This window comes from Fundulus heteroclitus, chromosome 18 (assembly GCF_011125445.2).
Source record: "Fundulus heteroclitus isolate FHET01 chromosome 18, MU-UCD_Fhet_4.1, whole genome shotgun sequence".
NCBI lineage: Eukaryota > Metazoa > Chordata > Actinopteri > Cyprinodontiformes > Fundulidae > Fundulus > Fundulus heteroclitus.
The window spans coordinates 247,906-261,774 of record NC_046378.1 but is presented as its reverse complement, the minus strand read 5'-3'; the positions used below and the strand labels follow the sequence as shown (position 1 = coordinate 261,774).

Here is a 13,869-nt window from a genome sequence, read left to right as displayed (position 1 = left end):
TTCAGCAAATGTGTTTCCATCTCCCGATTTGCACATTAACCCTTTTTGCAAAAGCCAAAAGCCACCTCAAGCAAGCACAAAAACGTTTTTGCAAAATTGAGAAAGTTGTGTCGAAATTGTCGTTTCCATCAACATTTTCTAATGCGATACTTAAAAATGCACATAATAAACATCGATAGAAACAGGACTAGTGTCAACTATGTGTAAGGTAGAGATGTCTGATAGAGTAAATTAGAGGTTTTTAACAGAGACGCACCAATCACGTGGCAGAGTTTTGTTTGATTGGCCGGTGAAATGCAGAAAAATCAGAACAGGCCTTTCCCCATTTGCATTAAAAATCAAGAAGTCCCAACATCTTGTGTTTATAAACACATCGACCAACAAAATGTATAGAAATTAAAATAACAGGAAAATTGTTTAGATCAAAATATTGTTTGCATCGTAGCTCAAACCTGCACCACCAACTTCTAAAGACAAACAGATAACTAGTAAAAACTAGTGTTAACTTTCAGTATTGTGACCAAAGCGTGTCACATTATGTTAAAAGGTCAGGGACAAGTAATGTCACCTTTAAAAACTCTGCCTACAAGAGCTCAAGACTAAATCATTGTTGCTATGAAGTGGAATGTCGGCAAACACAAAATCGAGAAAACTGTCATGAAAGAATATCAACAAAACAAACGAGATGAGTCAGTTTATCTGTAAAAGCAACTCCCTTTCAGGTCACACATTCTACCATTTCTCTAAGGACAGCAGAAACAAAGCGGCCATCTGGCTGCTCATGCAGACGGAGTCATCAGAGCTAGAGTTGTGCCTTCCTCTCAGTATCGAGGAACAGTCATTTGGTCATTTTACCTCCCTCTCATATAAATCTAGCTCACACCAAGATTCTCAGCTGCTGGACAGAATGATTTCAACTCTTTAGTTACTTTTTAGGTCATTTCACATTTCTCCACAACTTTCAGTACAGTTGTCAAAACAGTCAATATCAATATAATTGATACTGAAAATTATTCAAAAATATCCATTTACCTCAAAAATCGATATAAACTGACCCATTCACATTTGGCCAAATGTTTGCACTTCTTTCGGAGGCAGCGCTGTAACTAATTAAGAGTTAAATTTGTCTTATAATAAATCATATTTTTCCTTTCAACTAGAGATAACCCTCTTCTATAAAATACAATTTGCTGTGGTATCTTAAATGGTATCTAGTATTCCTCTTACGCTGCATTCAGCGCGTCAAAAAGGCGTTTGTGCAATTTGAAGTCAGATGCACGTCTAGAGTGTGAAAAACAGCCCAGAAGGACAGCTGAGCAAAGTGTGGATAGACTGGTCTGACATGTGTTGGGAAGAGCTAACCTACTGTGGGGAAATATTATATAGTTTCGATAACCTTCGCGAGATCCCAACTTCCTCACTTACCCTCCTCCAGTCATGGTCCTATCTATTACTGTCTGTAGTGACAGCTCGACTGCTAATAGATATTAGGATCGACACAAACAGTGACAATGAGTCTGTCCTCCATTGTCGACTTCTCGGCTTTTGCTGGTCCGGCCGTCCCGTCGGCTAATGTGCCACTACGTCACATAGCGGAGTCAACCAAGAGTTCAGATTTTCCAACTCTAGCGTCTGACACGTGATCAAAACAGGAAATGTCAAATTGCGCAGCCCAACTGGCATCAGAGCGCCACATGCCACACACGTGACCTGGCGGCGAACATAGACGCGAGTCCACCACATACTTTACAAGTAAACCGGACGGCTAAGATGCTCAAATCGTGTTTGGTCTGAACGCAGCATTAGCATCGGTGTAGAATATGACATTTTAGTATCGTGACAACCCAAGTTTCCTGGAAATTTCTGGTCCTGTTCTGGGTCAAATAGAGCTGAAGCCCACAGGAAAAAAATTAAATAAAAAAATCAATCAGCGAGAAGTGCGATAGACCTCAGGACACTCACCAGCCCATCACAGGGTGATCAAAGAGGCGCACGGCGAAGAAGACAACCATCCTCATTCACACTGCAGTATAGAATCACCAATTAACCTAACAAGACTGATCTGGCTAGCAGGAACATACCAGACCAAAAGGAATGGATTTGCTTATTGCTGCTTCTTTTTCAATGACGTGCACCGACAAGTATGGTCATTTTTCAAGAACTTATAGAAACTGGGGGGCGCGCATGTGGCACAGCGAGTAGCGCGACCCATATAAAGAGGCCTTAGTCTTCGACGCGGTCGACCCGGGTTCAAATCCGACCCGCGGTCCTTTGCCGAATGTCTCTCCCCCTCTTCTACCCCCCTTCCTGTCAGCCTACTTTCGGAAAAAGCGAGCCACTAGAGCCGCAAAAAAAAAAAATCCCAAAAAAAAACAAACAAACAAAAAAAAAACTGGGGGAATGGGGGTGAAAATTCCACCCTGTTCCATTTGACCGTCCACCTTCGTAAGGGATGATGTTGACTTCAACTGATTCCTGAATTTTGTTAAAGAAATGAAGGAGGTGATTACAAATGTCAGGATGGTATGCTGGGGCACATTTAGATTAGAACTAAAACAATGCAGGAATTGTAACCATTTGAAACAATTCTTAGGGGGAATAAAAATCCACACTGTTCTGATAACATGTTAACATTTCAAAAGAAACCTGCAACTTGTCTTTCATCCACGGTCGCTCTGCTTTTCTACAGTCACATCTGACTGCTCGGGTGGAGTCCTTTAACCAGGGCAGAGGATCACGTTCAGGGGGTCTGTTATTTATTTGGGTTTGTTTTAAACAGAGCTCCTGGTTTTTTAAACCGGCCACAGGGTTTAGGGTTTCAGTACGACTTTTCTGTAACTGTAAAAGCAGCCCACCCGTGGTGAGCCCAATGGTGGTCCCAGACTCACTCAAGATTTTATTTAGAAAAGCAGAGAAGAGAGCAGAGGTACAAAAGGTATGACGGCACTAGGGCTGTCATACGTTTGTGGTCAGACAAAACTGCACACCAAATTTTAAGATTAAGAGCGGATAAAGCACACGATAAAACCAAGTTGAGACTGTGCCCCTGCTGATGTGTAGGGCCTGCTACGGCGTGTAAAAGGTTAAAGGAGACAATTCGATTTTTTAAACATGAGCAACAGCTCATCAGGGCAACACATGAGCGTTAAACCAACCAACAATTAAAACCTGACCACATTTAGGCACAATTTCTGTCAAAGAGTAATTTTTTTAAAGTATCTGTTAACCTTTGTTGGTCGGTAGGTTACTGCACACAGTAGTGGCTGTCAACGGGCCAGTTCAAATATCAGTAGTGTAAAGCTGGAGGAGGTAACTGGTACGGGAAGCTGTTTGCAGTGAAAGAGATTTTTACAGTCACTCTAACCCTCCTGCTCCTCTCCCTGATGTCCTTGGAGCATTGAGAAATGAACAGGGGGGGGGGGCAAGAGTTCAGGGTGGAGAGAAAAGACAAAAAAAAAAAACGCTGAGCTCAACAACTCTCATCCATGTCTCAGTTACATACATAACAAAAGTTTAATGGAGCTGATGGAGCTCCACAGCTGCAGACACCCAGCCAGCGCAGAGAACTGCTCTGAATTGGACCTCAGTCCCTCTCTATGGTATCCAGACCACCTGCATGCAGCATATGGGCTCCTGGATCCTCCCGGCCATTGGATCCTGTTTTCTCAGCCCTCTGGTAGCTCTGTGATGTTTTTTTTTGTTTTTTTTTTCCCAGACATTCACTCCTGTAAACCTGTGGGTTGGCACCAGATCACACATCCTCCCAGATGTCATCTAGGACATTTCCTAGATGTCCTGGCTGGAATTGCACACGCAATAAGACAAGTAACGTGTATGGAAGTATACTGGAAATAAAATATCTATAATGCCCAACGTGGGAGGGGCGGTGGGGGGCTTAGCCTGATACTATGTCCCTCTTCCACATCGGGCCAGCTGTTACTGCTTATTACTGCCGTAAATATGAATGCAGTGATTAGCTCAGGCAGAATGATCATAATGACTTCCTGACAGATCCCATTATTCATTAATTGTCAGCGCATAACCCAACTCTTAAAGTTCTGCCATTTACCCACACCGTTTATCAGTAAAGAGACAATCATGTACAGAATGTAGAACAGTGTCTAGATCCTGTGGTTCATTCGGCTCGGGTATTAAACTGGTACCACAGTCCTGTGTGTGTGTGTGTGTGTGTGTGTGTGTGTGTGTGTGTGTGTGTGTGTGTGTGTGTGTGTGTGTGTGTGTGTGTGTGTGACAGAAATGATAAATTAGTGGGATTAAATAGTTTTGGCTGGGTTGAAGTGAAATGCTGAACAGCACACAGCCAAACACCATCCAACGGAGGGGGCTTAAAAAGCGAGTACAATTAATGAAACGTCTGTAATGCTGTTAAAGGCATATTAGCCCACTACGCCGATATTTAAAGCCCATAATGGTAAAGCGCCTCGGCGCCACTTCCTCGTGAGGACTGCATGTAATGGAGTAATCTGTCATCATGCATGTTTTTGTCAACAGCTCAATATGTGCGCGTATGAGCCGGGCTAATTTTCCAGCCCGTTCCCCCTGAACATGCCAACCCCCCCACTTCCCCAGCAATTATGTAACCTCCGTTTACCAGTCAGGGTAGCGCGTGTAAAACACCCAAATATATGACGGCTGTTCAAAGCGTCTGCCAAAAATGTGACTTTAATTGTCGCAGCTCCGCAGCTTAGGGAGAGGAGCGGGGAGCTGGGAGGGTCGTACAGCAGCACAGCGCCAAAAAAAAAACACCTACCTAACGGTGCGGATACGGCGCAGGAGAAGCCGGGTTAGCCAGCGAGAAAACTTCCAAGGAATCCAGCATCAGGGTCCAGGTAGTCCCGCCGCCTTTCTGAGTCACTTTCCGGACATTCTTCAGCGCCCAGCAGCCGTCTAGACCGCACGGTTCTCGGGTTGTTGCGCTGGTGGTGGTGGACTAACTGAGTCAGAAACCAAGCAGACTGCTCCAACCGGGGAGCTCGACTGCTGCTGAAAGGAGAGCTGTGATAAGTCAATAACTCTCACAAAGCTGTGTGTCAGAGCTGCTGATTGGTCGATACGTCAGCGAGTGGGCGGAACCAAAGTCGATTTAAAAGCACAGCTTCATTTCCTCGCTTGCTAGACAGACTAACTGTGACAGAGTAGTCTTTCGGAGATATTCATAAAATGAGAATGTCGTAAAAGGGTTCCATGAACTTTGTCACTCATTCCAAAAAGGGAAACAATTAGATATATTTAATTCACACAGAGTAAAATATATAAAGCATTTATTTGTTGTAATGTTTGTTTGATGGTTATGACTTACAGATAATGACGACCCAAAATACTGTTTCCTAGAAATTTAGAATAGTGTGAAATTTTAAAATATTGGGAACTCGTTGTGTTGCACAGATTTTATTTAGCTTATTAACTCCAAACACCTGCAAAGATTTCCGGAGCCTCCAGTGTCTCAGTCTGGATCAGTAGGCTACACAATCATAGGGATGACTGCTGACTGGGCAGATGTTCAGAAGAAAGCTACAAAAGAAGTGGGTTCATGGAGGACTGTATCCAAGCATATTCACAGAAAATTGAGTGAAAGGAAAAAGCATGGTTTGAAAAGGGCTACAACCCTGACCACAGCCTTCAGAGGATCGTCAGGCAAAATCTGTTCAATAATTTGGGATCTTCACAGGGAGTGGACCTTGGTTAGGCTCAGCACATCACAGACAAATCCTACACGTGGCCTACAAATGTAGTACATAGGGGGAAAAACTTGACTGTTGCTCAGTGGTCAGGGGTTCTCTTTTCAGAAGAAAGTTGAGTTTGTATTTTACTTGGAAATCAATGTCCCAGAGTTTGGAAGAAGAGTGAAGAGGCACAGAATCCATGTTGCTTGAAGTCTAGTGTGAAGTTTCCAGTCAGTGATTATTTGGGGTACCACGTCATCTGCTGGTGCTGGTCCATTGGGCTTCCAGAAGTCAACAGCAACACAGCCATCTACCTTATGCTGGCAAGCTTTATGGAGATGCTGATTTCATTTTCCAATAGGATTTGGTACCGACCCACACAGCCAAAGATCCCAAAAGCTGGTTCAATGACCATGGTGTTGCTGTGTATGGTTCAATGGAGAATCAATGGGTTATTTTCTAGATTAGGGGTTCCCAAGGCGGGGGTCGCAAGACACCTCTTGGGGGTCACCAGATGATTTAATGCTTATGTGCTAAAAAGATTTAGTAATTCCTTGTATGTGAAACCGGTACCAAAGTATAAATGTACACGATGCTCCATATTCCTCGTTTTCTCCTCAACCAATAAAAAAGTATGTTGGAGTTATGCCTTAAAACCAACAAGAAGTCGGTCATTTTGGGTCAAAGGCCGATTTTTGACATTTACACATTTCGAACTTTAACAAACTCCTCCAGGGATTTTTAGCTATCAGCTTCAAATTTACTCAGTATGCAGTTAAGGCAAGGGGGATTAAAAGTGATCAAAATCTTGAGTTTTCCAAAATGTTTAGGCGGCATGGCCAAGCAGCGAACTTTACGTACTCGACAAAAAATCCGAAACACTGTAACTTTCACGTAGAAACGCTGAATTGAATCAAACCTGGTATTATTGATCCCTCTCAGATGACCAACGACCCTATGCTGACTGACATCATCCAAGCCACGCCCCCTGGAAACATGAAGTCACTTTTTCGGTTGGAAACACCCTATTGACCTCATCAACTTGAAATGATGTAAGAAGACAGATAACATGTTGGTCTTACTTCCTTCAGACCACAGACAGTTTTCATTGGATGGCGTGGCTAAGTACGACAACATGTCAGGACCATACATTTGGCTCTGATTTTGACATAGATCATCAGATCCGTACCAAAATCAATATGATCGATCCTAGTCCAACCCCATACAGGAATTCAGCCCAACATTTGGTGAGCATGGCCTATTTCCTCCACAGAGCCCCCTAACAACATTAACTGGCTAAGGATAAGCGTAAATACCGCAAAATTGTTATTCACGCTGGCGGTAATGACACCCGGTCACGCCGATCAGAGGTCACCAAAGTTGGTGTTGCTTCGGTTTGTGAGTTTGCTAAAACTATGTCGGACTCTGTAATTTTCTCTGGTCCCCTGCCTGATCTGACCAGTGATGACATGTTTAGCCGCATGTCATCATTCAACCGCTGGTTGTCTAGGTGGTGTCCAGAAAACGACGTGGGCTACATTGATAACTGGAGAACTTTCTGGGGAAAACCTGGTCTGATCCGGAGAGACGGCATCCATCCTACTTTGGATGGTGCAGCTCTTCTTTCTAGGAATCTGGCCGGATTTATTAGTTCTCCTAAATGCTGACAACCCAGGGTCCAGACCAGGAAGCAGAGCCGTAGTTTAACACACCTCTCTGCAGCTTCTGTACTGTTACCCATCCATTATCCTATTGAGACGGTGTCTTTCCCACGGCCAAAACTTAACAGATCAAAAACTGATCTAAAAGGAACAAATCATAAAAACCTAATAAAAATCAATATGGTTCACCTTGAACCTAAAAATAAAATAATAAAATGTGGTCTATTAAATATAAGGTCTCTCCCTCCAAAGACTTTGTTAGTTAATGAATTGATTTCTGATAATCAGATTGATTTGTTTTGTCTCACAGAAACCTGGCTACAAGAGGACTACGTTAGTATAAATGAGTCAACCCCCTCCAGTTATTCAAATTTCCACATTCCCAGATCTGTGGGAAGAGGAGGAGGAGTGGCAACCATCTTTCAGTCTGATTTATTAATTAGTCCCATGTAGTGAATGTGATTGACATAATTCACCTTTGTTATTAAGTATGGTTCTACATACCGTTCATACTAGACACAGCACTTTGTTCTGCCTGTAGTTACTTCATGTAAGTATAGCTGTTCAGGGATCGCGGTCCCTTTAAATGTTAAGAAGGGTGATGACGTGTAGCCCCAGGCTTTTGTTGTTGCTGGAGAGCGCCATTTTGGAGCTCTGTGTTTTTCCTATTGAAATAAACGACACACGCATCTCGTGTGCTCAAAGTGAGAAATTGTCTTTTACGATTTACTGCAATTTCCACACTGGTGACCCCGACGTTAGTCTGCTGGACGTATCCAGAGACACTCCACGACCATGACCGCGAACGCTGTTACCCTCAAGCTCCCCGAATTCTGGGAATCGTCGGCGTCGGCATGGTTCGCCCAGACTGAAGCGCAGTTCGCGTTACGTGACATCACCACGGATGCAACAAAGTACTACTACGTTGTGTCGGCTCTTGGAAATTCAACAGCGTCCAGAGTGGTCAGTCTTCTTAAAAACCCTCCAGCAACTGAGAAGTATACAGCACTAAAAGCCCACCTGTTGAAAACTTTTGAACTGTCAGACGCTGAGAGAGCCAGCAGGCTTTTCTCCCTTCAAGGACTGGGTGACAGCAAACCATCTGAGCTCATGGACCGTATGCTGGATCTCTTGGGCGAGCACAGTCCCGATTTTCTTTTTATCCAACTTTTTCTACGTCAGCTGCCTTCCCAAGTCAGGGCTGCACTAGCCAACACCACAATCACTGACTGTCGGAGGCTGGCTGAAGAGGCTGACAAATTCTTCCTGGCAAGTCAGGGACATTGTGTGGCCGCGTTTTTTCCCACACACATCGATCCTGTGCCGCTGGACGACTCCACGCTCGTCGCTGCATCCACTTCTCGTCGGCAGCAGTCTTCTGGCCCCCAACAGTCTCCAGGCTTGTGTTTTTATCATGCCAAGTTTGGACCCAAGGCTAAAAAATGTCGTTCGCCATGCAGTTTCGGCGGGTCGGGAAATGCCAGGGCCGACGCTCAGTAGTGGCCATGAGTGTCGGCCGCGTAGGCAGGCTGCTTTTCATCCGTGATAGCATCTCCGGACGACGTTTCCTGTGCGACACGGGAGCACAGAGGAGCGTCCTGCCCGCAACCCGTTTGGACATGGTGACTGACAACCACGGCCCCCCTATGGAAGCTGCAAATGGTAGCCCCATCCGCACGTACGGCACGAGGTACGTTGAATTGTGTTCAAATCCCCTCCTCGGAGCCGATTTTCTGTGTGCACACGGACTGTTGGTGGATGTAAAGAACCGCCGTTTGATTGACGCCGTCACATTTTGTTCTTATACGTGCACGCTCAGCGGGACTGACTCCATACGACTGTCTAGCATGCTCTCAGCCTCAGATGACTTCCACCGTCTGCTTGCCGAGTTCCCAACGCTCACTCAGCCCACTTTCTCTGCATCCGCCGTAAAGCATGGTGTGGAGCACCATCTCGCCACTACTGGTCCACCCGTCTACGCCCGTGCTCGGCGCCTCGACCCGACCAAGCTTGCCGTTGCAAAGGCTGAATTTGCAAATATGGAACGCCTGGGTATAGTCCGTCGTTCCGACAGCCCTTGGGCATCACCCCTTCACATCGTCCCCAAACCGGGTGGCGGCTGGCGCCCGTGTGGAGACTACCGGCGGCTCAATGAGGCAACGACGCCTGACCGATACCCAGTCCCGAACATACAGGACTTTTCAGCTCACCTGGCAGGCAAGGTGATTTTTTCCAAGGTGGACCTCGTCCGGGGATATCATCAGGTGCCGGTGCACCCGCTGGACATTCCCAAAACAGCCGTGATCACGCCATTTGGTCTTTTTGAGTTCCTGCGTATGCCATTCGGCCTTAAAAACGCCGCCCAATCTTTTCAACGCCTTATGGACTCTGTTCTACGGGACCTACCTTTTCTTTTTGTGTACTTGGATGACATCCTCGTAGCGAGCACGTCCAAGTCTCAGCACCTGGCGCACCTCCGAACACTTTTTGAGCGACTTAGCCAGCATGGGCTAATTGTCAACCCCGCTAAGTGCCAGTTTGGTCTCTCCACCATTGACTTTCTGGGGCACAGAGTCACTAAGGACGGTGCTGTCCCTCTCCCATCAAAGGTGGAGGCAGTAACAAGGTTCCCACGCCCGCTCACTGTCAAATCCCTGCAGGAGTTCCTCGGCATGGTGAATTTTTACCACCGTTTCATCCCTCGAGCTGCTCAGCTTATGCGGCCCTTGCACGAGGCCTTGAAAGGTAAGCCCAAGCACCTTGTGGACTGGTCAGACAGCAGGGAAAAGGCTTTTGCTGCCACCAAGGCAGCCCTGGCGAAGGCCACCATGCTGGCGCATCCTTCTTCAACAGCCCCCATCGCCATCACCTCGGACGCCTCGGACTACGCTGTCGGTGCTGTCTACGAGCAGTGGGTAGGCGGGGCCTGGCAGCCACTGGCTTTCTTTAGCCGTCAGCTGCGTCCCAGCGAGCGGAAGTACAGTACTTTTGACCGGGAGCTGCTGGGTCTCTACCTCGCCATCAGACATTTTCGTTCCCTGCTGGAAGGTCGACATTTCACTGCTTTTGTGGACCACAAACCACTGACTTTTGCCATGGCCAAGGTGGCTGAGCCGTGGTCTGCCCGCCAGCAACGCCATCTGTCCTACATTTCAGAGTTTACTACGGACTTGCAACATGTTGCTGGGAAGAACAACTACGTGGCGGACTGCCTGTCACGGGCTGTGGCAGGGGCGGTCCATCTTGGTTTGGACTACCACCAAATGTCAGCAGATCAGACCACAGACCCGGACGTCCAACTCCTGAGGACCTCAACTACAGGGCTGCAGATCGAGGACGTGGTTTTTGGAGATGCCGGCACCACGCTCCTGTGTGACGTCTCCACAGGCAGCCCTCGGCCAATAATTCCCACAAGATGGAGACGACAAGTTTTTGATGCCATCCATGGCCTCTCCCACCCAGGTTCGAAAGCGTCGCAGAGACTAGTTGCGGCAAAGTTTGTCTGGCACGGCCTCAAGAAGGACGTTAGGGACTGGACTAACACCTGTGTTGAGTGCCAACGGGCCAAAGTGCACCGTCACACTAAAGCCCCACTTGAGTTGTTCCCGGTTCCAGAGAGACGTTTTGACCATGTGAATGTGGATCTGGTCGGCCCTCTGCCATCTTCGCACGGGTTCACATACCTGTTGACTATGGTTGACAGGACCACCCGCTGGCCTGAGGCTGTGCCACTGACCTCAGCGGCAACTGCTGAGATGACACGGGCCTTTCTCGGAACCTGGGTTGCTCGTTTCGGCACCCCTTCGGATATATCCTCTGATCGAGGCGCACAGTTCACGTCTGAGCTGTGGAACGCTGTCGCACAGAGCCTCGGGGTGGAACTCCACCGCACGACTGCGTATCACCCGCAGGCTAACGGACTCTGTGAACGTTTTCATAGGTCAATGAAGGCTTCCCTGCGTGCCAGCCTCAAAGACGGCAACTGGGTCGACAAACTCCCGTGGGTGATGCTGGGCATCAGGACCGCACCAAAAGAGGACTTACAGTCCTCATCCGCCGAACTGGTTTATGGACAGCCACTGCGGGTCCCAGGGGATTTTGTCCCTAGCACCACGGTTCCTTGGTCCGCTACTCTCCAGCGGTCAACGCTATTGGACAATGCGAGGCTTTTCACACCTGTCCCTACTTCCCGTCACAGCCTCCCTCAGTCGCACATTCCCACTGGGCTTCAGACGGCTGACTATGTTTTCATTCGCCACGATGCCCACAGAGGATCGCTACGCCCGCCCTACGAGGGCCCATTCCGTGTTTTGGAGGCAGGGGACAAACATTTTGTGGTGGACATGGGCGGCAAACCGGAGCGAATCTCCATTGACCGTCTCAAACCGGCTCACTTAGATGTGGCCGGGCCCGTTGACCTGGCCCAACCCCCACGACGCGGACGGCCTCCAACTCTGCCCCAACCCCCTACTCCCCTCCCTCCCAGGCCTCCCACGCGCCATGCCCCACGCCTGTGTCATGACGGGACTCCTGCCGCAGTAGGGTCTCATCGACCTCCGGTACGGCACAGCCGTTGTGGACGGTTAATACGCCCACCTCCCCGTTGACTGTTGGTTTTACTTCTGATAGGGTGAATTCTGGGGGGACGTGTGTAGTGAATGTGATTGACATAATTCACCTTTGTTATTAAGTATGGTTCTACATACCGTTCATACTAGACACAGCACTTTGTTCTGCCTGTAGTTACTTCATGTAAGTATAGCTGTTCAGGGATCGCGGTCCCTTTAAATGTTAAGAAGGGTGATGACGTGTAGCCCCAGGCTTTTGTTGTTGCTGGAGAGCGCCATTTTGGAGCTCTGTGTTTTTCCTATTGAAATAAACGACACACGCATCTCGTGTGCTCAAAGTGAGAAATTGTCTTTTACGATTTACTGCAATTTCCACACCCAGGCCAATTAATAACTACAGTTCTTTTGAACATTTAACCCTCAGTTTCCCTCATCCAAACTGCAAAGCAATAAAACCTCTTCTGTTTGTTGTTTTGTATCGTCCACCAGGCCCTTACACTCAGTTTTTGGATGAGTTGTCAGATTTCTTATCTGATTTGGTGTTAAATACTGATAAGGTTATTATAGTGGGTGATTTTAACATCCATGTTGATACTGAATGTGATAACCTTAGTGTAGCCTTTAAAACTATCCTAGAATTAATTGGTTTTGCTCAAAATGTGCATGAACCGACGCACTCTCGGCTCCATACTTTAGACCTTGTTCTGACATATGGCATTGATTGTGAAGAATTAACAGTATTCTCTCACAACCCTGTCCTGTCTGATCATTTTTTAATAACATTTGAGTTTAATCTAACTGAATTCTCCACCCCCAAAAGAGGGTTCCATTATAGTAGATTTTTATCGGATAATGCTGTATCAAAACTTAAAGAGCCTGTCCCCTTTTTAATATCCTCAGTATTGCAGAAATGCCCTGTAGATGGCAGCATTGCTGTTTCTTCCCATTCACAAATCGATACCTTTGCTAGCAATGTGACTTCCTCATTGCGTTCTGCATTAGACAATGTAGCTCCCTTGAAAAAGAAGGTGATTATTCACAGGAAGCTGGCTCCTTGGTTTAATTCAGAGCTGCGTTCCTTGAAGCACAATGTTAGGAAATTGGAGAGAAAATGGCGCTCTACACACCAAGAGGAATCCTACTTAATCTGGAGGGACAGACTATTGTTGTATAACAAGACCCTCCGCAGAGTTAGAGCAGCATATTTTTCATCATTAATTGAAGAGAATAAAAATAATCCTAGATTTCTCTTTAGTACAGTTGCCAAACTTACCCAGAGCCACAGCTCTGTTGATCCATCCATTCCCTTAGCTCTCAGTAGTAATGATTTTATGGGATTCTTCATAAATAAAATTGATGCCATTAAAAATAAAATAATTGGCATCCTCCCAAACATGATTACCTCGTCCTCAGTAAGTGAGGCAGCATTGGAGGAATCTTTAGAATCTGCGCAGTGTTTGAACTGTTTAGAAGCAGTAGAGCTTTCTGAGCTATCTAAAATTTTAGCTTCATCTAAACCTTCTACCTGTATGTTAGACCCAATCCCAACCAAGTTGTTTAAGGACATATTCCCTTTGATCAGTGGCACTATTTTAGACATGATTAATCTATCCTTAGTAAATGGATATGTACCACAGGTTTTGAAAGTAGCTGTTATTAAACCTTTACTTAAGAAACCTTCTCTTGATCAAGATGAGTTAGTAAATTACAGACCTATATCTAATCTTCTTTTCTTATCTAAAATTATTGAGAAAGTAGTTGCTAATCAACTTTGTGAACATTTACAAAGTAATGACCTACTTGAGGAGTTTCAGTCAGGCTTCCGAGCTCATCATAGCACTGAAACAGCTCTGGTGAAGGTCACTAATGATATTCTCATGGCCTCAGATAATGGACTTGTGTCTATACTTGTCCTGTTAGATCTCAGTGCTGCGTTTGATACAGTTGATCACAATA

General features: G+C 46.3%; 1 protein-coding gene across 2 annotated transcripts in view; it reads right to left on the bottom strand.

Annotated features, from left to right (window-relative positions):
- tpst1 (tyrosylprotein sulfotransferase 1) overlaps nt 1-5,010 on the bottom strand; it is a 58,126-nt gene extending 53,116 nt beyond the window's left edge. For both annotated transcript variants that reach the window (XM_021324633.2, XM_012878732.3), the window contains exon 1: nt 4,772-5,010. The gene's annotated coding sequence lies outside the window, so the exon portion shown is untranslated. The remainder of the gene's footprint in view (nt 1-4,771) is intronic.
- Between the last annotated feature and the right edge of the window lie 8,859 nt (nt 5,011-13,869).